The sequence below is a fragment of the Lithobates pipiens genome, unplaced genomic scaffold (assembly GCF_037356315.1).
Source record: "Lithobates pipiens isolate NorthernLeopardFrog02 unplaced genomic scaffold, aLitPip1_a1.2 Scaffold_18, whole genome shotgun sequence".
Taxonomy (NCBI): Eukaryota; Metazoa; Chordata; class Amphibia; order Anura; family Ranidae; genus Lithobates; species Lithobates pipiens.
Genome location: NW_027507758.1, coordinates 261,267,654 through 261,292,321, shown reverse-complemented (window position 1 = coordinate 261,292,321; position 24,668 = coordinate 261,267,654). Strand labels below are relative to the sequence as shown.

The 24,668-nt window shown below is 43.2% G+C and overlaps 1 long non-coding RNA gene across 1 annotated transcript; it reads left to right on the top strand.

Moving 5' to 3' along the window:
• Positions 1-5,644: 5,644 nt before the first annotated feature.
• LOC143987827 (uncharacterized) lies at positions 5,645-23,706 on the top strand. Its single transcript, XR_013276711.1, has 2 exons — positions 5,645-5,864; positions 22,531-23,706. It is a non-coding gene; the product is annotated as an uncharacterized LOC143987827 (long non-coding RNA).
• The last annotated feature ends 962 nt before the right edge of the window (positions 23,707-24,668 follow it).

Below are 24,668 nucleotides of genomic sequence, written 5' to 3'. Positions count from 1 at the left end.
TAGATTGTAAGCTCTAACGAGCAGAGCCCTCTGATTCCTCTTGTACCAAATTGTAATGTAACTGTAATGTCTGCCCTCATGTTGTAAAGCGCTGAGCAAACTGCTGGCGCTATATAAAACCTGTATTATAATAATAATAATAATAATAATGTAAACAGACAGATCCCCCTTCTGACAGTGGAACAGAGAGAGATCTGCTGTTCCTTTTGATTAGGAACAGCGATCTCTCTCCTCCTCCAGTCAGTCCCATCCCCCCACAGTTAGAAACGCCTCCCATGGAACACATTTAATCCCGTGATCGCTCCCTAGTGTTAACGCCTTCCCTGCCAGTGACATTTACACAGTAATCAGTGCATTTTTATAGCACTGATCGCTGTATAAATGTCAAAGGTCCCAAAAATGTGTCAATGTGTCCTCTCTCCCTCAGCAGCTGTTACATTTTAAAATCACACGGCTTTGCTAGGCTTCAATCCCACACCGGTGTCATTCATTCACTGGGATCAGTGAACAAATAAACGACTGGTCTCGTCTGTCACCATGGCAGACAGAATTGTAGTTTTAACAGACTGAAAGTGTGCCGATCAGCGGGCTTATAGACTATTCACACTTCCTCAAGCTTTCAAACTGAAAGCCAGTACAGAAGTCTTGGATGCAATACTTTGCAGGCTCTTGTATAAAAATAAATCATAAATGCACATTATTTTCCTGCAAAATGTTCTTGTTAAATGCGAACTTTAAAAAATAAAATAAAAAATATTAAATACGGTATGTGAACTTTATTAACCACTTGCCGCCCGCCCTATAGGCAATTGACGGCGGCAAAGTGGTTTCATAATCCTGACCGGACGTCATATGACGTGATCAGGATTATGAGCCGCTGCGCGCCCCCGGGGGCGCGCATCGCGGCGATCGTTGTTGCGGGGTGTCAGTCTGACACCCGGCAACTACGATCTCGGTAAAGAGTCTCCGACGGAGACTCTTTACCATGTGATCAGCCGTGTCCAATCACGGCTGATCACAGTGTAAATGGGAAGAGCCGGTGATCGGCTTTCCCTCACTCGCGTCTGCCAGACGCGAGTAGAGGAGAGCCGATCGGCTGCTCCTCTGACAGGGGGGGGTCTGTGCTGATCGATTATCAGCACAGCCCCCCCAGGATGCCCACACTGGACCACCAGGGACACCACCAGACCACCAGGGAAAAGGTAATAAAGGTCATAATCCTCCCTAGACCACCAGGGATGCCAGCCAGCACAATTGGTGCCAATCAGTGCCCATAATGGATGCCAATCAGTGCCCACAATGGGCATCACTGATTGGCATGCATTATTGTTTGGCACTGATTGGCATCCATTACTATAGTATAACACCGATGCCGCCTATGAGTGCCTGCCCACCTGTGCCGCCTATGAGTGCCCACCTGTGCCGCCTATCCATGCCCACCTGTGCCGCCTATCCATGCCCACCTGTGCCGCCTATCCATGCCCACCTGTGCCGCCTATCCATGCCCACCTGTGCTGCCTATCCGTGCCCATCCGTGCCGCCTATCCGTGCCCATCCGTGCCGCCCATCCGTGCCGCCCATCCGTGCCGCCCATCCGTGCCAGCTATCAGTGCCAATTTGTGCCACCTATCAGTGTCCGTCCGTGTCGCCCATCCGTGCCGCCCATCCGTGTCGCCCATCAGTGCCGCCTATCGGTGCCACTTCATTGGTGCCACATTGGTGCCCATCAGTGCCGCCTTATCAGTGCCCATCAGTGTAGCCCCATCAGTGCCCATCAGTGAAGGAGAAAACGTACTTATTTACAAAGTTTTGAAACTGAAACAAAAAAAAACATATTTTTTTCAAAATTTTCGGTATTTTTTTATTTGTAGCGCAAAAAATAAAAACCGTAGAGGTGATCAAATACCACCAAAAGAAAGCTCTATTTGTGGGAAAAAAATGATAAAAATGTAATTTGGGTACAGTGTAGCATGACCGCGCAATTGTCATTCAAAGTGCGACAGCGCTGAAAGCTCAAAATTGGTCTGGGCAGGAAGGTGTTTAAGTGCCCGGTATTGAAGTGGTTAAGATAATATCCAGATGGGTTTTTCAAATTTAGAAGAAATGTTATTTAAAAGATATACGGCCTCTCCGGAATCTCTGCTTTCACACAGGAGGTAGTTCCTACTGCCCTTCAAAAAAGCGATGTACAGTGGATCAATTTTCAGAACAGGCTTACATAGTTAGTCTGGTTGAAAAAAAAAACCATCAAGTTCAATCAATAGAAGGGGGAAAAACAGCGGCTTCTAGGCATGCAAGAGGTGATCCTGCCACTTCCTGAATGCATGTTTTATTTTTTTTCCAGGAAAATATAAATATAGATATATATACTGTAGATATAATGTTACAAATATAGATTTTCTATACAGTAAGCCCCCTACATACAAATATTCAACTTGTGAATTTTCAAAGATGCAAACGTTTTTGCACTTATGGACAAGCTGGACTTACGAATAAGTTCCTGGAATGGAACTCTTTGTAAGCAGGGGACTTACTGTAGAAGCATTGTGCCGCAAATAATTGACTACAATCGTGGTGCCACCTGTCAAACTCAGCATACCAAGTTAGCCACAAAGCATCACAGCCATGGCATGTATGCAGTTCCCTCTGGCTGCATGTTATGTTTTAGGTGGGCAGTCGGTTGGCATTAAAACCACAGCTCATCATCCTGTTTTTGCTGCCCGGCCTACAGAAGACACTAGAGCATTAGACATGGGTAAAGGAAAATGTGTTTATTATTTAGCTTTGATACTGACTTTTAAGTCTAGCTGACATTGTGGTGGGTGGAATAAGCTCCATCAAGAACAGTGTAGACAGACTCAAGACAGGACATAAAAGATTTTTTTGTTCAACACAAATGAGAACTCTACTAAACACCATTTACTGATAGGTATAAAGTCATATTTTTAAAGAGCACTTGTCATTCTGTTGACCTGCTGTTTTCAGATCTGTGCACTAATCCAATATGGGTCAACAAGAAACTCTTGCACTTTTTCTCTGTGAAAATACTTCCTATATTAAAGACCGGTCACTCCAGTTCCAGTTATTATATAACTATATATACAAGTATTCCTGTCGTTTTTTTGCAGGCAGACAGTATTGGGATGACCAGAACCCACTCCCTGCACAGGTTATATGCAGCCAACTGATGATGTCACCACAATATTACATTAACTTTTTCTTTACTTGGGTCATGCTTTAGCTGATTACATACACTTAAAGTGTATATAAAGCATTTTTTTTTTTACTTTTTAGAGCAAGGTAACGTCAGTATTTTTTCCTGTGTTCCTGCTTATATCCCATCAGGTTCACTTTACTTTCTGCCCCCTCCTATGGAGCTGTCACCAGAACTGGATTCCCCATTTAAAAAATGTCCTTGTTTCTGTGACAACTCACTTTCTACATCAGAGACAATGGCCGCCTTGACTAATACACAGGACACTCTATGAAAAACGAAAAAATAAAAATAAAATTGACTGCATACACTTAATTCTATCAAAAGTATAAAAATATAAGAGCAACACTGTTAAATTATCCTGCATGTGACTTTTGTCTCTTAAAAGTCTCCTCGTGAGCACCCAAGGAGCCCAAGCATATTGTAAGTTGTAGCTAAGAGCTCTGTGCTTGCTGCTCTAAAACTCAGTAAGAATAACCCACTGAATTATGGGATCTTATAACTAGGGACGCACTCATACCAAGCATTTGCGCAAGTATCGGTACTCGTACAAATGCTCCGGATACTGAAACTGATACTTTGCGGTGCAATTTGCGTGAATACAAAATTAATGGGTGCAAATCACACTGCAAAGAATTGTATGCGATTTTGAACATAAATTAGGTGTGATTCTTGTCCAAATCGCATGCAATTTCCCTTACCGCTCCCGTGTGTGTATAGAAAGGGAAAAGCGCCATCTAGTGGGCAGTTTATTAAAAATGTTGGAATTCACAGTACATATCCGGCCAAATGCAAAATCTGCATAATTGTCCCAGTCCTGCCGATGATAGCAAATCATGGACGCTGGAGGTGCTCACAGACCTGGAGGAGATGTAGAGGTGGACCACCCCCAAGATGGCATCACTTCCTCCCTATACACATGGGGTCCCAGAACTTCTCCTCCAGTCCTGTACACAGGAGTCCTGAGATTTGCAGAGCTGGTAGTGGTATTCTTAACCTGTCCCTCTTTGTAAGGAACATCTATCTAGGGCTAAGTTTACTGACCCTAACCAGCATGGATTCTGTCCCTACTCTAACCACTTTGCAACAGCATACCAACTGCAGTGTGACAGTGCTATTTATTAGCATTGCCTTCACTCAAATAGCCACAGGAATCATCCCGTGTTCCAGCATCCAATTGGACCATTGTGCTACTGGAGACACCTATATAGGCTGCAGAGGAACAATGTTACTGTAGTCCTCCATTCCCTCTGTCCAGTGGTCAGCAGGATTAACTGCACCCCCTACAATCGCTCCCTGCTCTGCCTCTCCAACACTCGATGGAGCTCTGAGAGGCTGAGCATCTGGGTGGATCCTGATATTATTATAGGGATACATCCAGAGACTGGAGCGTCTCTGTGATGTCAGCTGACAGCAGGCTTTAGTGCGCTGTTGGCTGATTCTGAGTCACAGGACAGCACAAACGAGTGCACTCCTGTGACCCACATGAGAAGTATGAACAAAGGAATCTCCTGATGGGGCCCACTAGTGGCATGGGGCCCTCGGGCAGTGCCCGAGTGGCCCAATGGTCAGTCCGCCCCTGGAATCTTGGCCATTCTTCTATTTGAAGTACAGTATCTCTCACTGTAACTTGGTAATGTATACTATATAGAAAACAATCATACTAGAGTGAATATAGCTGGTAATGGACATTTTCAGTAGCTAGTTTTACAAAAACAAATGTTTCATTTGCTTCTGATGCAAAAAAAAAAAAAAAAAAGAAATATATATATTTATATTGAGAGAGCAGAAGATTGCCCAATTAGACAAAAAAAAGGTTGGGAAAGGTTGTACACTAAGCTAGCATGCTCATTAGTGTTCCAGAATGTTAGTAATTAAAGATAGACTGACCCTGGACAAATCTGATGATCTGCGAAGTAAACATTTTTAAACTGCTTGAGACAAATCTGAGCAGTTATTTTACAACCTTACTTCAATCCTCTTACAAATCACAGGACTGAGCAAATAGTACAAAGTCCTAAAACAGGGCTTCAGTTGTGGGACCAAAGGCCGATTTAAAAGCCAGACACCGAAGCGTAGTGAGCAAATCTCATAACAGACAATAGAAAGGACTGTGTAGGATTTGCTGACTAATTTGGACTTGCAAACCACAGAAGCCCCTTGAAGATGGGACACATAATATCTGTATTTGTCAGGGAGCTGCCCCCTGCTTACATATTTGGAGGAATTTTCCTGCCTGTGACATTGTTGCTGTTAAGTCTTATTTCATATCTCAGGATAAAACTTGAGGAAGGTACGTGCTAAATGGCAACGTTTTGTGTGTGTGTGTGTGTGTGTGTGTGCTAAGATATGTGTTTTGGACTGTAAAATATAAAACTGCTTGAAGCATAGTTCCAGGCATTTTTTTCTTTTTTTTTTTTTTAGTTTTGGACAAAGTTGGAAAGGTGTCTCCATTAGTTTTTTTTTTTTTTTTTTGGAGAGATTTGTCCTGACTTCTTTGTGGCCATCATGACAGAAGGTACACAAAATTTCCCTAGAGGGGACACAGACACAAAAAGGTGTTTATTACCATCTTTGTCCCTGTTAGGGAGATTAATTCACTGTTTGGTCACCAGGAGAAGAATTGAGGTGAAATATCCTTATGAGAAAGGTAAGAGGCAATCAAAACCCTATAATGGTTTTCAGGTGCAACTAAAATCAATTTATTTATTTTTTTGGATATAGAGGACAGGGATTAGAAGACTTTACTTTAGATTTACCCTCTCTATCTGTCTTGTTAATAATTATTATCAAAAGTGGAAGTAAAAGAAAATCCCAAATTTTGGGTTCACACCAGAACAGTAATAGAGGGGAAATCTTACAATGCGGAAACTAGTTCTGGTGACCCCGGTGCCACCCGAGATTCCCTTACTTTGTAGGGATTTCCACTTCCTTTCTGTTGTGGCTATGGGACAGGAAGTGAAGGGAAAGATTCGGCACTGCGTTGTTTTAACTTACAATTCCCCACAAATAGAGCTTTCTTTTGGTGGTATTTGATCACCACTGCGGTTTTTATTTTTTGCGCTATAAACAAAAAAAGAGCGACAATTTTGGAAAAAAAACGCATTCTTTTTTACTTTTTGCTATAATAAATATCCCCAAAAAATAAATAAATAACATTTTTTCTCCACAGTTTAGGCAGATATGTATTCTATTACATATTTTTGGTTAAAAAAATCACAATAAGCGTTTATTGATTGGTTTGCGCAAAAGTTAAAGCATCTACAAAACAGGGGATAGCTTTATGGTATTTTTATAAAAATAGTTTTTTTTACTAGTTTCATAGTTTCATAGTTAGTAAGGTTGAATAAAGACACCAGTCCATCCAGTTCAACCTGAGTGAGTGTCTACCCCTATCCCTGCACACTCACATTGGTCCCTACCCTCAAGGAGCCCACAATCTAAGGTCCCCATTCATATACTAAGGCCAATTTTGGACAGAAGCCAATTAACCTACCTGCATGTCTTTGGAGTGTGGGAGGAAACCGGAGTACCCGGAGGAAACCCACGCAGGCACAGGGAGAACATGCAAACTCCAGGCAGGTGGTGTCGTGGTTGGGATTTGAACCAGTGACACTTTTTACTGCTAGGTGAGAGTGCTAACCACTACACCACTGTGCCGCCGTAATGGTGGCGATCGGTGATTTTTATCGTGATTGTGACATTATGGACACATCGGACACTTTTGGATCTATTTTGGACCATTCACATTTATACAGTGATCAGTGCGATTAAAAATGCATTGATTAACACTAGGTGGTGCTGTAGGGGTTAAGTGTGCCTTAGGGAGTGATTCCAACTGTGGGGGGGGGGGGGCCTGGGCTGTGTGTGACACATCACTGATCAGCGCTCCCGATTACAGGGAGCGCTGATCAGTGACAGTGTCATTAGGCAGAACAGGGAGATGCTTGTTTACAACCGCATCTCCCCTTTCTTCCTCTCCGTGAGGTGATCGCGGGTATGCCCGCAGACATCGAGTCTGCAGGACCCGCTGTCGGACTCACGGAGCTCGCGGCAGGCATGCGTGCGCGCCCGCTAGCCAAGCCTCGCGAGATCGTGTACAATAACGTGATTTTGCGCAGCAGAGCCAGCCTGCTGCAGTAAAACTGTGGCAACTGGTCCGCAAGCGGTTAAAGTATATTTAGGGCCAAAGCTTTATCATTTTTGTTTTGAATAGAGCATGAAAGAGTTGAAACTCATGGCTGTTTTTTTTTTTTTCCATTTGTGCCCTATTGGGGAGATTTTCTTTCACTTTCTGTCTCGTATATACAACAGGAACTGAAAAGGAAATATCTCAAAAAGTGAGTGAATTCCATTTTTCGTTGTCACCAGATTAGATGCTCCCATAGATTTTTCTTCTATTCCTAGTTTGATGACAACTGAAAATTTTGTATATTCCTTTACTTTTAGTCCATGTGGCTATGGTCTCTAGGACAGACAAAAAGGGCAACTCTTTTTTTTTTTTTCCCCCAAGTCCTTGGTGCTGTACAGAAAAACACTAAAGTGTACAAAAAATTACACACACAAAAAAAGTACACTAGGGTGTGTCATATAGTCCCCTCCAAAAGAGTATGGATCCTTCCCTGGGGTGCAAGACTCCTGACGGGGGCCAGGCACACTCAGGTCCACCTAGCTAAAAGTCACAGCGGACTTCTCTCCTCATGATCAGCTGAAGCTGAGTACTAGGGTGGGGGCTCTCCTGAAGAGAGACCTCTCAAGGCAACGGAGGAAGGAATCTAAGTGCATGAAAAGCATCAAGACAGAAAATTAGGTCACCAGCACACAGAGGCCACCATCACATAGCAAAGGGCCAAGATAATGCAACAAAGTTATCAAATCCAATCATACCCAGCTCAGGGATGCAGACAGCAAAAAATAAAAAGTTTAGGCTTTAGATGGCTTTAAAGAAGTGACATCAGAATTGTTAGCAAGAAAAAAAGATCTGTGCAATCAAGTATAACTATGCTTAAGATTTCCCAGATGTCTGAACTTCAATCTTGACCTTAAAGAGGAAGTAAACCCTGATGGGTTTACTTCTTCTTTTTTTCCCTGCAAAGGTAAAGCATAATGGACTACTATGCATCGCATAGTAGCTCATTATGTGTCACTTACCTGACACAGGAGCCAGCGAAGTCGCCGCTGTCCCCTGTAGTCCGCCGCATCCATCTTGCTGGTGGCGTCTCGCAGTTCCGACGAATGACAGCGGCGAAGCCGCGATGACGTCACTCCCGCGCATGCGCACGGGAGTCGCGTCTCGCAGCTCCGCCGCTGCCATTCGGCGAAGCCGCGATGACGTCACTCCCGCGCATGCGCACGGGAGTCGACAAATTAGGCAAATCCATTCTTGGACTTGCCGCATTTAGTGCGCCTGTGCGCCGCTGTCTACGGCGCATGCGCCGTAGACAGCGGTGCCCATTTTCGGGCAAATATCTCCTAAACCATATAGGTTTAGGAGATATTGCTTGGACCTACAGGTAAGCCTTAATCTAGGCTTACCTGTAGGTCAAAGTGGTTTGAAAGGGTTTACTTCCTCTTTAAGGCCTCATGCACACTGGACATTAAAATAACGTTAAAAAAATGTCAGTAACTTTTTTCACCATTTTTGCAATAGCGTCTTTTAGCGTTTTTCCGCGTTAGCACTTTTTTTTTTTTGAAGAAGAAGAAAACTATTTTTTATTTTTTTTTAAATGGATCAAAACCATTAAACGCTGGTGAGTGAGGTTTTTGAGTGTTTATCGACATTTATCAGTGTTAGAGCATTTTTACAGCTGAAAAACATCTCTCAGACCCCACTAGTTTTGGGGGGGGGGGGGGTTTATTGCTCTAAAAAGCGCCACTGCCCAAAACTGCTGACAACAGCCTATGTGTGCATGGACACATAGGATAACATGACGGAGTTTAATGATTGTAGGAAAAAACGTATACTGCCAAAAACAGCTGCTGTAAAAACATCCAAAAACGTCTAGTGTGCACGAGGCCTAAATAGACAACCAATTATATAAAAAGTGCCTAGAATATTTTGCTAAACAAAAATCACAAATTCAGCTGCAATTATTTCTCTTTATAAGTCAACCTAAAAAATGTTGCGTCTTTCCTAACTATGTTTTATGACATTTTACAGCCAAAAATATAAAAACTGAAAATGCCGTGCTTTAGTAAAAAAAAAAGCTCACAATGCCCTTCAGTAATATATTCAAAATTCAAAAGTTATTGAAATGAGAGTGAGCAGACACCCCCAGGAACACCTTAGGAACCGAACTGACTTTGAATGATGCGGCCTGTCATGCAACAAGGTCTCAGCGAAAATACTTTCGAAAAAGGTTCATAAGCTAGCACTTTAATCCTGATGACACCTAGATCTGCCTAAAGGAACATTTAATTCCTGCTGTTACAACTGTCTCAGACCCAACTATAAATAGCAATAAATATTCCTCATGGTGTAGTATGTTCATACAGTAACGTCAAATAAGAACACATTTACAAAACAAAAAGCCATGTAACACACCATCAATGAATTCATACGGGTAAAACAAGGAGAATATTACAAGGTCTCTGATCCCAGTTTATGAAGTTACCCAAGGAGGTAGGTTTCTTAAAGGTTTCTTTATTAAAAAAACAGTGCTTACATTAGTGCAAACGCCTAAATTCCCTGTAATCCCCTGTACAACAACACTCAGACAGGGGAGGGGGCAGTACTTGCAGACAGTCCCTTGTCAACAAGGAACATGCTGACAGGAGGTAAGTACAGAAAGATGACATGATCTGTCTGTACTAGCTCTTTTACTGTTCAATCACAAGTTGAGATTGTTCTTTTTGGGATAAAATAGGGCAGGAGTTCAAGCCTCTGCCAGGTTTTGTTTTGTATAGCATATTGTTTCCCTACTGGGGAGAATTCCACTCACTTCATTTCAGGACAGGAGGTAATAGGGAAATCTCAATCAATGGGGGAAATAAACAAAAGCCATTTATTGTAGAGTGGTTATGGGTTATAACATATGATAATAAGTGAAATGCTGTTTGTTCTTTCTTTTCTCACTGACTACCACCACCCTCATTTCTTGCATGAGCATCACAGGGACAGGAAGGGAGAGGAAATCACGGGTGGAAATAAACAACAAAGATATATATTATCTCTTCCCACTCTATTCAAAACATCAATTTATAACTCTGTCAAAATGCATTTTTCTGGATATTTTTGTTGTTCTTTCTCCTCTAGCAGCAACAATCTCTCAGATTTCAAACCTCCTGGCACAGAAGAATGCCGCTGTGCAACGGAGAGTGAGAGGAGCCAGTGTGACACCCTGCAGCAGAGACAACATGCAATGAGGACGCTCAACGAGGAAGAGGAAGCCGCGGCTCACAGCAATCCCACGCAATTAGATGGCTTCTGCGCCAGGTTTGAAATCGAAGAGATTGTCATGGCTAGAGGACAAAATCCCCCCAGCCAAGAAGCCCAGGTTATATACCATTCATTTGGGAATCATAGGTCTATGAGAGCCTGCTGAGGTACCCACTGTGTTTGGTGGAGTGCAGATCCCTAGAAGCACCTGCTTGGTTCTGGGACTAAGTTCTGCGATTGGCATATTTTGCTACATCTTCTGCCCAAGGCCCTGATAAGCTTATTGTGCTTGCGAGTTGGTAAGCCTCCATTTCTTAAAGTGGTCGCATGCATCTTACCTGGAATCACTGTTTTTTTATGTAATCATCACAAAGGGAAGAATCTGATATTGATTTCACTTCAGAGTTTTTATTCACTAAAGACTATTTCCTTCATTTATTTGCAATCGCTGTTTCCTATGCATGTAATTCATTCTATTTATGTGGGGGTTTTTTTAAATGATATTTATTGATTTGATATTGTCACTACAATAAATTTTTATTTTTCACTTGGTTTAATCAATTGGCACTCAATTAAATGGCACTTATTTTTTTAGCACTTCTACATACATTTTCGCTATTTTTTACTGTATGTATTGTACTTCTAGCAGCTGCTTCTTAGCCTTATTTAGAGTTTAGCGCGGTATTTATACATTTTTATACAAAGCCTGAGGAGCTGCCCAGGTTTTCTCAGTTTCAGCGAGAGGTACAAAGGAGTGGTGCTTTTGAGTGGGGCCTGGATTACCCATATGTCTCATCCCAGATCATGGACATTGTTGAGGACTCCCGGGAGCAGTGGGAGAATGACCTGGTCTGGGACTATCTGCATGTACCCAACAGGTGCCCAAAAGTTAAGTTTGGGACCATTTCAAGGACATTCATCGGGAGTGGAAGCTTGGGCGTGCTACACACAGAAACAAGGTCCTAGTGCAGTGATGGCGAACCTTGGCACCCCAGATGTTTTGGAACTACATTTCCCATGATGCTCAGCTACACTGCAGAGTGCAAGAGCATCATGGGAAACGTAGTTCCAAAACATCTGGGGTGCCAAGGTTCGCCATCACTGTCCTAGTGGTTAAAGCGGGTTAGTACACTAAGAGCTATGCTATGTGAGAGGGGTGTGAGAGGGGAGGGGGATAGCCGGATGAGATTACCAGATCCACGCTATTACCTGTAGTTGGACTACTGTGCTGTGTAGCGTCAGGTAGGAGCACCCACCAGGACTTCCGGATTGCAGCAGGGTTAGGGTGGGTTTCCCCAATGACAACAATTGTTGCAGGGTATAGCCAATGTCTGCCACCCAGGGTGCCTGATAAGAAGAACAATATCATGGACACTAGGGTGTACATGATCTCTGCCAAAACTCTTTGCTACTTACTTTTCAAGGACTCCTTTGTTCAGGAGCCAAACAGAAAGTTTATCTGCCCACTGGCACACGTGTTTGATTGTGCCTACCAAGAGACACCTTTAAATCTCTCTGACTGGAGTAAACAAGAGGAAATATGTCACTTTGAAAATTTTGGGAAAAATATGTGTTTCGTTCTGTCTCCAGATAGAGGATTATAACCCCCTTTACCTGGTGAAGTGTTATGGACAGTTATACCGCGTACACACGACCGGACTTTTCGACTGACTAGGTCTGGCGGTCTTCCCGACAGACTTTTGGCAGAGTTCTGATGGACTTTCTGAATGAATGGACTTGGCTACACACAAGCACACCAATGTCCGACAGATTCGAACGTGATGACGTACGACTGGACGAGAATAAGGAAGTTCATAGCCAGTAGCCAATAGCTGCCCTAGCGTCGGTTTTCGTCTGTTGGACCAGCATACAGTGGGGATCGAAAGTTTGGGCACCCCAGGTAAAAATGTGTATTAATGTGCATAACGAAGCTAAGGAAAGATGGAAAAATGCTATAAATTCTGCAGGGTGCCCAAACTTTTGCAGACGCCATTTTTTGTTTTCTGTAATTTTGAAAGTGTAAATGATGGAAATAAAATCTAACTTTTTTTGACATATTCTAAGAATGTCTAATCTGTAATTTGATGCCATTTGGAGATTTTTCCATCTTTCCTTGGCTTCGTTATGCACATTAATACACATTTTTACCTGGGGTGCCCAAACTTTCGATCAGACAGACGAACAGATTTTTCGTCCGGACTCCAGTCCATCGGAAAGATTTGAAACATGTTTTATTTCTAGGTCCGTCGGACTTTTGGGGAAAAAAGTCCGCTGGAGCCCATACACAATCCTAATATCCGACGGATTCATTCTGTCGGACCTAGTGCGTCGGAAAGTCCGGTCGTGTGTACGCAGGATTAGTGTGTATAGATAGTTTGTGTGTTTGTGTCTTCTTTTAGGAAACCTTGGGATGTGATGGCTGTCCATCTTCATCGTGGAATGTAAGCAGAGTATTCCTCCCAAGGGAGCAGTGCTCTGGTTCCACTTGTATGCAATATTAGCTGCAGGGACCTGTTGTTAGGATGCATAAAGTGTGCAAATGTATGTATATGGTCACAGTGTACATGTTCCATTTTGTATTTTTATACAATGTTTCCCCATCTAAGTTTGTGTTTTTTTTTTTCCTTCCCCATCCAACTAATTGATATGGATGCCTTTCCTCCTGGGTTCAGGAGGTATTTTGCAAATTTATTTCTCCACAGCTAAGGACAGCTGTGATTTTAGTGGGGGTGAATGTAGCACCCTCTACCTTTAGGTAGGTGCTAGAACTATGAAGCTCTGGTGAACTCCATGCCCAAGAGGGTTATACCAGTGCTGGAAAACAATGGTGGCCACACAAAATATTGACACTTTGGGCCCAATTTGGACATTTTCACTTAGGGTTGTACTCACATTTGTTGCCAGTGTTTATACATTAATGGTTGTGTGAGTTACTTTGAGGGGCCAGCAAATTTACACTGTTATACAAGCTGTACACTCACTACTTTACATTGTAGCAATGTGTCATTTCTTCAGTGTTTTCACATGGAAAGATATAATAAAATATTTACAAAAATGTGAGGGATGTACTCACATTTGTGAGATTCTGTATATAGGCAGTTTTTAGAAGCAGATTGGTTAACAGCCAGTCAAATTTGCTCAGTGACCTTACCTTAAAGGGATTGTAAAGTAAATTTTTTTTTTTTTTTAAATAACAAACATGTTATACTTACCTCCACGTTGCAGCTCGTTTTGCACAGAGCGGCCCCCCGAACCTGCTCTTCTAGGGTCCCTTGGTGGCTGTCTCTGCTTCTTCCCATAGGTACCTGTCATGTTCATGTGAGCTCCCTCGCATGGTGAGAAGCACCCGCGGGCGTGCTCCCATGATGCAGCCGGCGGCTATAGCCACTCGCTGACTCACATGGCCCCGCCCCCGGCGCGCCACGTCACTGGATGTGAGAGACAGCAGCGCGAGCCAATGGCTGCGCTGCCTTCAATCCATCCACTCCAGCCAATCAGCGGCCAGGCTGAGCGGCGAAGAGGACGGCGGGGGCGAGCGCAGGACTTTCGAGGGGTGAGGTAAGTAAAACAGGGGGACTGGGGGCGCCGGCAGTGTGAGATGTTTTTTCACCTTAATGCATAGAATGCATTAAGGTGAAAAAACATTTACTTTTACAACCCCTTTAAGGTGGAACCAAATTCAAAATTGAAGATTTGCCATGTTATATAGAAATGTTGATTGTGTCCAAGTAGTACCCAGAAATGTGCTTTTTTGTCTTGAATCCCCCCCCCCCCCCCCAAAAATGGCTGTGCACTTCTGGGTGAGCGCTAATTGGACAACTAGTAGGGAGCTAGCTGCTGCCATGGACAATTTTTTTCACAATTAGCTTACCTCACATACAGCAGTAGTATCCCAATCTGATTCTTTGCAGGTTTTTTAGGTAGTTTTAGCAGCAACCCGTGCTTGAGACCAATGATGTAACAATGTAAAATTGTTCAACAGAAAGATTATTTTAACCACTTCAATACAAAGCACTTTCCCCCCTTCCTGCCCAGGCCAATTTTCAGCTTTCAGCGCTGTCACCTTTTAAATGACAATTGAGCGGTCATGCTACACTGTACCCAAACTAAATTTTTATCATTTTGTTCCCACAAATAGAGCTTTCTTTTGGTGGTATTTGATCACCTCTGAGGTTTCTTATTTTTTGCTAAACTAAACTGATGGACACTCATAGGTGGCACTGGTGGGCACTGATAGCCGACACTGAAGGGCACTGAAAGGCTGCACTAATGAGTACTTATGGGTGGCACTGATAGACGGCACTGAAAGGCGGCACTGATGGGCACTGTTAGCTGGCACTGATAGATTTCACTGATAGGCATCACTGGTGGCTCTGGCAGGCATTTTCCTTGGCACTGATTGGCAGCTGCCTGGGCACTGATTGGCATGTCCCTGATGGTCTAGGGTGGCATACCTGATGGTCCAGTGTGGTGGCCATCCCTGGTGGTCCTGGACGGCACCCCCCCCGTCAGGAGAGCAGCCAATCAACTCTCCTCTACTCTCATCTGTCAGACGCGAGTGAGGAAAAGCCAATCAACAGCTCTTCAGATTGATACACTGCAGCAACGATCGCTGCTCTGTGCCCCCCTTCAGGTCAGGATATCGCAACCACTTTGCCAATGTCATTTTGCTATATGCCGGGCGGAAAGTGGTTAATAACTAGGCTCAAGTTTACCAGACAAAATAGCACAGGCAGGGGTTTTACTCCAAGAATTAAAGTAGATCTTCACTGCATCTGAAGACCACAAACCAAAAACTCTATTTAATAAATTTTTACTATTCAAATTCTCCCATCCATCCATGTCTTTGTGCTTTACTTTGTTGAGAAACTACTTCCTAACATTTCTGACCGTGGCCATCTCAGGGGCGGATCCAGAGTCTAATCTCGGGACGGGCACTTCCAGAAAATAAGGTGTTTTGCCTACAGAACTGTATTTAACACATCATACAATCCTGATTGGACAGAGGGGGAGCCAATCAGCGATGTCCGCCGGCCACCTGCGATCGCTCCCCACAGAGATAGAATAGTGGTCTGTCTATGTAAACAAGGTAGACCGCCATTCTGTCAAAGATGAACAGAGTGATCTTGTGTTCCTGCTAACCAGGAACATGGAGCACTCTATTCATCTAGTGAATCCACCCCCCGCAGTTAGCAAGCACCCCTAGGGACACACTAAGGGCACTTTCACACTGGGGCGTTGGGGGTAAAGCACCGCTATTGTTAGCGGGACACTTTTAACCCCTGCTAGCAGCTGAAAAAGGTTTACAATCTCCCACAAAATGACACTTTGCCTGCGCTTCTGCAGCACTGCCTCAAAGATGCTGCTTGCAGGACTTTTTTGACGTCCTGCCAGCGCACCACTCCAGTGTGAAAGCCCTTGGGCTTTCACATTAGAGTGAGGGGAGAGGCGCTTTAGAGGTGCTTTGCAGGCACTATTTATAGCGCCTGTAAAGCGCCTCAGTGTGAAAGAGGTCTTAACCCTTTGATCGCCCCTGATGTTTACCTCGTCCCTTCCAGTGTCATTAATACAATAACAGTGCATATTTTTTTTATCACTGTATTAGTGTCACTGGTCCCCAAAAAGTGTCAAAAGTATCAGGTGTCTGATTTGTCTGCTGCAATGTCCGTGTCCCGCTAAAAATCGCTGATTGCAGCCATTACTATTAAAAAATAAATTATTAAATAAATAAAAAAAATTGTAGATGCTATAACTTTTGCGCAAACCAATCAATATATGTTTATTGTGATGTATTTTTATTTTTTTTACCAAAAATATGTAGAATGTAGAAGAATATATATCACCCTAAACTGATGAAGAAATTGAAAAAAACTTTTGGGATATTTATTATAGCAAAAAGTAAAAAATATTGTTTTATTTTTTCAGAATTGTCCGTTTTCTTTTGTTTATAGCGCAAAAAATATAAACCGCAGAGGTGATCAAATACCACCAAAAAAAACCTCTACTTTTTGGGGAAAAAAGGGCTTCAATGTTTGTTCGGGTACAGCATTGCACGACCCCGCAATTGTCAGTTAAAGCGATGCAGTGACGTATCGCAAAAAATGGCCTGTTCATTAAGGGGGTAAATCCTTCCAGGGCTGAAGTGGTTAAGATTGAACAAGATGAAAATGTCAATACTAAAAGAGCATTTTTTTTTTTTTTCATAAATAATTGGCATACATGTATTCTATTCTGTGATTTTACACAATCATTACTTTTTGTACTCACTTTAATTCCTATACGTTGGTGCTCTGGTGGGGGGAGGGGCTTCCAAGGACCAAGAAAGATGAGCAGGATCTGGGATTGCAGGCAGCATCGCCAATTGCCATCACTTCACATGACACACAGACACTGCAGCCTTTATGCCTTCTTCATCCTGAGTGTCAGTGTCTTCAAGCTCACGCTGCGCTGGAGACTTGAGGAAGATCATGGATGAAGGAGGTAGGTGGAGCCAACATTCTCACACTACTGAATGTGGCTCCTCGCTCTCCTCCCCCACAGCAGTGGTTGGGACATGACTGACCTGATGTCACTGGCTGCTAGACGCCAGGTGGCACAGGAGCTAGCAACCAGTACAGCAGGCATTAGAGAGGCCAGGCCAGCAGTGCAGCTCCACCCTCCGAGTCCTCCCATCTTCTCCAGGCTCCAGTGCGGCATGAAGAGAACAGGGTCTTTCTCTCTCTTGGCGCTGCTGCTGATGTGAGAGAGACTCAGGACGGGAGTCATTAATATTTTGGGGGGGCAATCGCCCTGTTGCTCCCCCCTGGGCCATCTTGAGTAAGGGCAAATGATTCATGTAGCATTTACTTCCTGGAATACATCTACCCTAGGCTCAAACAGGCATTCAGGAGAGTGTTCTTAGCTGAGAAAACCCCTCCTCCTCTCCTCCCCTCATGAAGACTCCTGGGATGTATGGCATCATTTGCCTAGTCAAGAAACCAGAAAGTAACCTTAAAAATGTGAAAAAAAAAAGTTTAAAACAAGTAAATATGACATACTTTCCTATCTATTTACTAATACTAGCAGCATGAGAATTAAAAATAGTCAATGTTGGGAGAGTGAAGTTTCACTTTTAGAGGAGGCCCTCCCAAGACCATTTGCTCTCTAGCTCCCTTGTCACCTCCTCCCATGCTTGCAACAATGATTTCTCCCGAGCTTCTCCCATCCTTTGGAACTCCCTACCCTAATCTGTCCGACTGTCTCCTAAACACTTCCCGAACCGACTCCTGTACATATACGGCGGCAGGATGGCTCTCCTGCACGAATCGCTGTATATGTACGGTGGCTCCTTTAAGAGCCATATCCCGCTGCATGGCGGGGGACCCAATGCACGTGCCTGGTGGGTGTAATCGCTGCCGGACACCCGCGATCATGGGCATGAGCGCCAGAACAGGGATTTGTGTGTGTAAACACACAAATCCCTGTACTGACAGGGGAGGAGAAACAGATCGTCTGTTCCTACTAAATAGGAACAACGATCTGGCTCCTCCTCCAATCAGTCACATCCCCCCATAGTTAGAAACACACTTAGGGAACACATTTAACCCCTAGATTCCCCCCTAGTGTTAACCCCTTCCCTGCCAGTGACATTTACGCAATATACACTGAATTTGTATAGCACTGATCGCTGTATAAATGTCAATGGTCCCAAAAAAGTGTCAAAAGTGTTTGATTTGTCCTCTGCAATGTCGCAGTCCCGCTAAAAATCGCAGATTGCCGCCATTACTATTGCCGCCATTACTAGTAAAAAAAAAATAATAATAAAAATGCCATAAATCTATTCCCTATTTTGTAGACGCTTTAAATTTTGCACAAACCAATCAATATACGCTTATTGCGATTTTCTTTTACCAAACATATGTAGAAGAAGAATACATATTGGCCTCAACTGATGAAGAATAAAAAAAAAAAAACATTTTTGGGGATATTTATTATAGCAACAATTTTAAAATATATTTTTTTCTTTCAAAATTGTCTCTCTTTTTTTGTTTATAGCGCAAAAAAAGCCATTGAGGTGATCAAATACCACCAATAGAAAGCTCTCATTGTGAGAAAAAAAGGATGTAAATGTTATAGAAAAGATTTGGTCCAAGCCACTTAATGGCACCCGAAAAGAGTAGGCACCTCATCCCCTATTATGTATCAACTTTGCATAACTAGGAGGGGGGAGAGAGAAAGGGGGGAAGGAAAAGGGGGATTTTTCAACGGTGCTAAATATAATGAAACTTCAACAGAAAATACTAAAAATTCATAATAATTTATTAATGTACATTAACCACTTGCTTACTGGGCACTTAAACCCCCCTCAGTCCCAGACCAATTTTCAGCTTTCAGCGCTGATGCACTTTGAATGACAATTGCGCGGGCATACAACACTGTACCCAAATGAAATTTTTATCATTTTTTTCCCACAAATAGAGCTTTCTTTTGGTGGTATTTAGTTACAGCTCGGAGTTTTATTTTTTGCTAAACAAACAAAAAAAGATGCAAAAAAATAAAAATAAATAAATCATGTTTTAATAGTTTGTTATAAAATTTTGCAAACGGGTCATTTTTCTCCTTCATTGAAGTGCGCTGATTAGGCGGCACTGATGGCTGCATTGGTGGGCACTGATGGGCTGCATTGGTGGGCACTGATGGGCTGCATTGGTGGGCACTGATGGGCTGCACTGGTGGGCACTGATAGGCATAGTTAAGGCGGCACTAATAGGCACAGATAAGGCGGCACCGATGGGCACAGATAAGGCGGCACTGATGGGCAAAGATGGGCACAGATAAGATGGCATGGATGGGTGGCACGGATAAGTGGCACGGATGGGTGGCACGGATGGGCACTGATAGGTACCACTGATAGACGGGACTGATGGGCACTGATAGGTGGCACTGATAGGTGGCTCTGATAGGTGGCACTGCTGGGCACTGATGGGCGGCACTGCTGGGCACTGATGGGCGGCACTGCTGGGCACTGATGGGCGGCACTGGGTCGCAGCACCTTTGAGGCAGATTGTGGGCACTGTGGGTGGCACTGTTGGTGGCACTGTTGGTGGCACTGCTGGATGGCACTGTGGGTGGCATTGTGGGTGGCACTGTAGGTGGCACTGTGGGCACTATGGGCACTGATGGGGGGCACTTACTTTTATTCAGGATGGCACGGCGGTGGGCAGGTGGGCACTGGCAGGGGGCAGGTGGTCAGCTGTATTGCTGGCCGTGATCGGGACTGATGTCCCGATCACGGCCGCCGGTGATCGGCTTTTTTTTTCTCTCCTCGCGCTGTCAGCGCGAGGAGGAATAATAGCCGATTACCGGCTCCGTTCTATCACATGATCAGCTGTCATTGGCTGACAGCTGATCACGTGATAAGGGGTCGGGATCGACCCCTTGCACGGATCGGTGATCAGGCGAGTCTCACGGACTCGCCGATCACAGAGCGCGCCGCGCGCGCCCCTCAGGGGGCGCGCAGGCCGCTCGTATCCGGGACGACGTCAATAGACGTAGTCCCGGAAATGTAGGTCCGCGCTGTTGCCGTCATTTGGCAATAGCGCGGATCTGAAGTGGTTAAAAAGCACTGTGGCATCACATGTAATACACAAGAATAAAGAAAGCAGTATACGCATTGCTAGTCGACAGGAGGAATCCCAGAGGTAACAGATGACAGGCTGACAGCACTTGTTCCCAACATGTTTCGCAATAAGCTTCCTCAGGGGAAATGTGCAACTAACAATAGATTTAATAAAGAGTTTTTTAGTACACAAAAACAACAAGCAAAATATATTACAAAGTACATATCAATATAGGATGAATCGCCACGCAGGCCGCATACCGGGAATCGATAATGGTGGAAAAGATTTGCAGTCACCAGGTCAAATCAAAGGCCACCAAGCCTTATGGAGGGCATAGATGGGGGTAAGCTAGTGCTAAAGAGATAAGTGAATGAGGGGTAAGTGGGGCGTAACAGTGTAACGCCTCCTAGTTATGCAAAGTTGATGTAAATGTTGTTCGGGTACAACATCGCACGACCGCGCAATTGTCAGTTAAAACAATGCAGTGCCATATTGCAAAAAATGCTCTGGTCATTAAGGGGGTAAAACCTTCCGGGGCTAAAGTGGCTAAGTTATCCATCTTTATAGACGATTCCTGAAAACCATTCTCTTTAAAGAAGTCTATCCTGCAGTGTGTCCCTATTTCAATTTCATATCTGTTAATGGCCATAAATATAGGTGAATAATCATTGTCAAGAGTGACACTGTGACCTCTCAACACTGTGTGTCCATAGCATTGACTAGTCAATTAAATTGGATTATATACTGAAACCGGCCCATGTGGGCTTGCCAAGACCCACCTGTTGAGATGCTACATCTATTAAAATGCACGTGTGAGGCATTGCTGAATGTATGGAAGATGACAGGCTGCTGTTTGCATGGCTCTGAGCTCAGCTGTGTGTTATTTTAATGCTATGACAACATTGTCTAAATTTAAAAGTTTTTTTTTGGAGGGTTGATGGCTAAAAGCCTTGCAGTCTGTCTATTACTATCTATTTTTGTATAATAAAGATTTTCTATAATTCAATGAACACCGCTGTTGGTCCTGAATTAAAATGTATTTTTTGTGAGTGGTCGTCCTTGACCCTTGGGTTTTGTCTCAAAAAGGCTTTGCCTGACCCAAGATGGCTACCAGAGTCACATGAGGTGGCAGCATTCAATGGTATACTTCCCTAGTGACCCAGGTAACCATAAAGGGACTATGCTAGTCTTGACTTCTTCTCCAATTGCAGTGCCACTGCGGAAGAGTGCCATCCGTAGTGGAGAAAGTAAATTATACTCGCCTACAGACACAACGGGGTTCATTACCCAAAGGGCTAGAAATCAAAATGAGTACAGTAAGTACGATTTTGTAAATGACCCCGTGCAGTTTGTCAACTTTCATATCCTTTCAATACAGCAGCTCTGTTTATAGTGAGTGGGATGACTCATCCAAGCGTCCCATTCTTGGCCCATATAAGCCTGCTGGCTATAATTCAAAGAACATGAAATGCATCATGGTTTTAAAAAGGATCAATCAAGGTGAATCTGCACAAATCACCAGGACCACAAATCTTGAACCCACATGGTAGTGGAAAGCCTAAACTTAAATCAGAGCTCCACCCAAAAGGGGAAACACTGCCTGTTTGTACACCCCCCCCCCCCCCCACTACCACATTTGATAATTTTTTGGTGGGGGGGGGGGAGCCTGCTCCAACTTTTGTCCCCCTGCTTCCCCCGCAGTATTCTGGGACACATTACAAATCCCAGAGGACTATGGGACCATTTACAAGGTGCAGCGTGACTCGCATTTACGCAGTAGGAAACAGGCTGTGAAGTGGCAAGGCCTCACTTCCTGTTTACCTTACTAGAGATGCCAACGCCTGCTCTCAAAGCCAATTGAAGAATTAGTGGATCCCTGGACAGGTAAGTGTCCTTATATTAAAAGTTAGCATCTACAGTATTTGTGGCTGCTGACTTTTAATTTTTTTTGGGCAAGCCTGGAGATCCTCTTTAATGGATATTAACGCATGTAAACTCCATGTACAAACACACCATCCTGCAAAAATTGATGCAGAGAAATTTGAATGTAGCCACCACTTTAATAGACACTTTAGGATTCTGTCTACTTGAATGCAGTGACTGGGGAATCCCTTGTACTATAAATCATGATCGTATGATGAATAGACATTCGGTACTGACTGCACTACAGAACACTTTAGTGCAGTCGCTTTATACTAATTGCCAATATATAGGATATCCCAGCACGGTCTGCCCTAATGAACAGCCACACAGTGGCCATCTAATTATCTGGTGATGATTAATATGTGTTAGCTAGTAAAGCTCTTATTGCTAATAACAGTGCTTTCCTTTATCCCCAGTAAATGAAGAACTGTCTCGAACCCGAAACCCCAGAGAGGCACTGCAAGACTACTACCTTCAATACAGGCAATTAAATGCATCCAAAGGCCAGCACATGAAGAAGACTTCCTAATACATCTTCTAAACATCTAATAGCAACACATATGAGGAGTCATTTTAACTCTTAATAAGGTTAATCCATGTTTGCTCTAAACATGTGTAGGAAAAGTCTTATTTTTTGAAATTCCTCCCCATATGCATATGCTTGGGTGTTTAATTTAAACATAAGTTTACTTCACCAAGAGTTAGCATTAATCCATTAGTAAATCAACCCCATAATGTGAATTGTCTGACACTCCTTGAGGAAAAGGAAGAAGCTAAGAAAGACTAAGCACAGCTTTGAGGGGAAAGAACAAGGCGCTTGCCAATTAAAATGTGTTTCCTGGAGAAAGGCTTTTCACCTGAGACTTTAAAGCTGGAGCTGTCTAAAATACGTCACCGGCCGATTTACTCATGGCTACTGGCGTTGCCTGTGGAACAGAATATGCTCTAGTCATCTAAATCTCCTTCTTCTGCAGTTACGGTCCACATGCAATCATATAACAGGAGTGGTGTGTCGGAGCTATGAACAAAATACGCCTATTATATGGTACAGACTCATTCCAAGGAGGACATCATATTTTTCTTAATAGATGTGTAGACGTTTTTTTGTGATTATCACACGGCCTGTTGAGCAGTAATATGTCTGTAAAGCAGCCAATTTGTCATTGAACTCTTTGCCTGTCTGATTTTTTTTCATCCGCACAGTATTTTCATGACCGGTAAGGATGTATTGGGACAAATTGTGATCTTGACTGAGCCCATCATTAGAGCAGAGCAACCTCGCACAGTCATTTCATAATGGCAAGAGGTAATAAAAAAGCAGCAATTACCTGAAGTGTGGGAGTTGTTTGTGCAGTACCTGGCAGAAAGCACATAATATAACATAATATAACAGTCTACTTCTATGAAACAGAAAGCAACAAAAAAAAAAAACAATAGTGACTCATCCAAAGAAGAACATGGAATGAATAGCGCTTAATGATAATGCTTCAATATCAATTGAAACACCTGCTCATAAAAGTTACATAACAAATATATGTGTGTAAAATTTGCTTTTTATTGTCATTTCACTATTAAACTAAAGCTAAATGAAATCCCGGCAATAAAACAGTTTTTTCCTGGGGGTTCAGCCTTGTGGAGTATAAATAGGCATCGCGATCCACAGTGAATCATGAACTGTACCAACACAATATGCTTTAATTATTGTGTCACAAGCGAAGGTCTAACAGACATGTGCAAATCCTTCGAAAAATAATTTGTAAAAAGAAAAAAGAATCAACTCATCCATTACGTGTGCTTTTCGGCATATAGCCTAGCCTAAAGAAAACTTTCATTTAAATAGTGACTAGTCTACTAAGCAACCAGCAACGGTTGTACAATACAGCATAAAGAGTGTAATGGTCATATACAGCCCAGCATACAAGGCATAGTGGTCAGGAGTATTTCATATAGAGACCAGTGAACAGAGTGCATTGGTATGGAGTATGTTATATACAGCCCCATGTACAGCATGCAGTGGTCAGGAATATGTAATATACTGTCCAGTGTACAGAATGCAGTGGTCAGGAGTATGCCATATATAGCCCAGCATAAAGGCAGTAGTGGTCAGGAGTATTTCATATACAGCCCAGTGAACAGAGTGCATTGGTACGGCGTATGTTAGAACCCTGTGTACATCATGCAGTGGTCAGGATTATGTAATCTATAGATCAGTGTACTGAGTGCAGTGGTCAGGAGTATGTCATATACAGCCCAGCATATAGAGTGCAGTTGGCAGTTTTTTTTTTTTCATATACAGACCAGAGTACAGAGTTCAGTGGTCAGGAACATGTCAAATACAAATACAACGCTGTATATAGTCTGCAGTGGTCATTTAAAGTAACCTATTAGAACCATGCCAGTCATAAAATGCACTAGAGATAGAGAAATATCAATCTCTATAAGACCAGATATAAAATACTGTCCCAAAAAAATATGAGCTGTTATGTTAACAACAGCAAAACACATGCACGGCTCCTAGCAAGAAACAAAAGTTGTAGAGCCAACCAGGAGACCA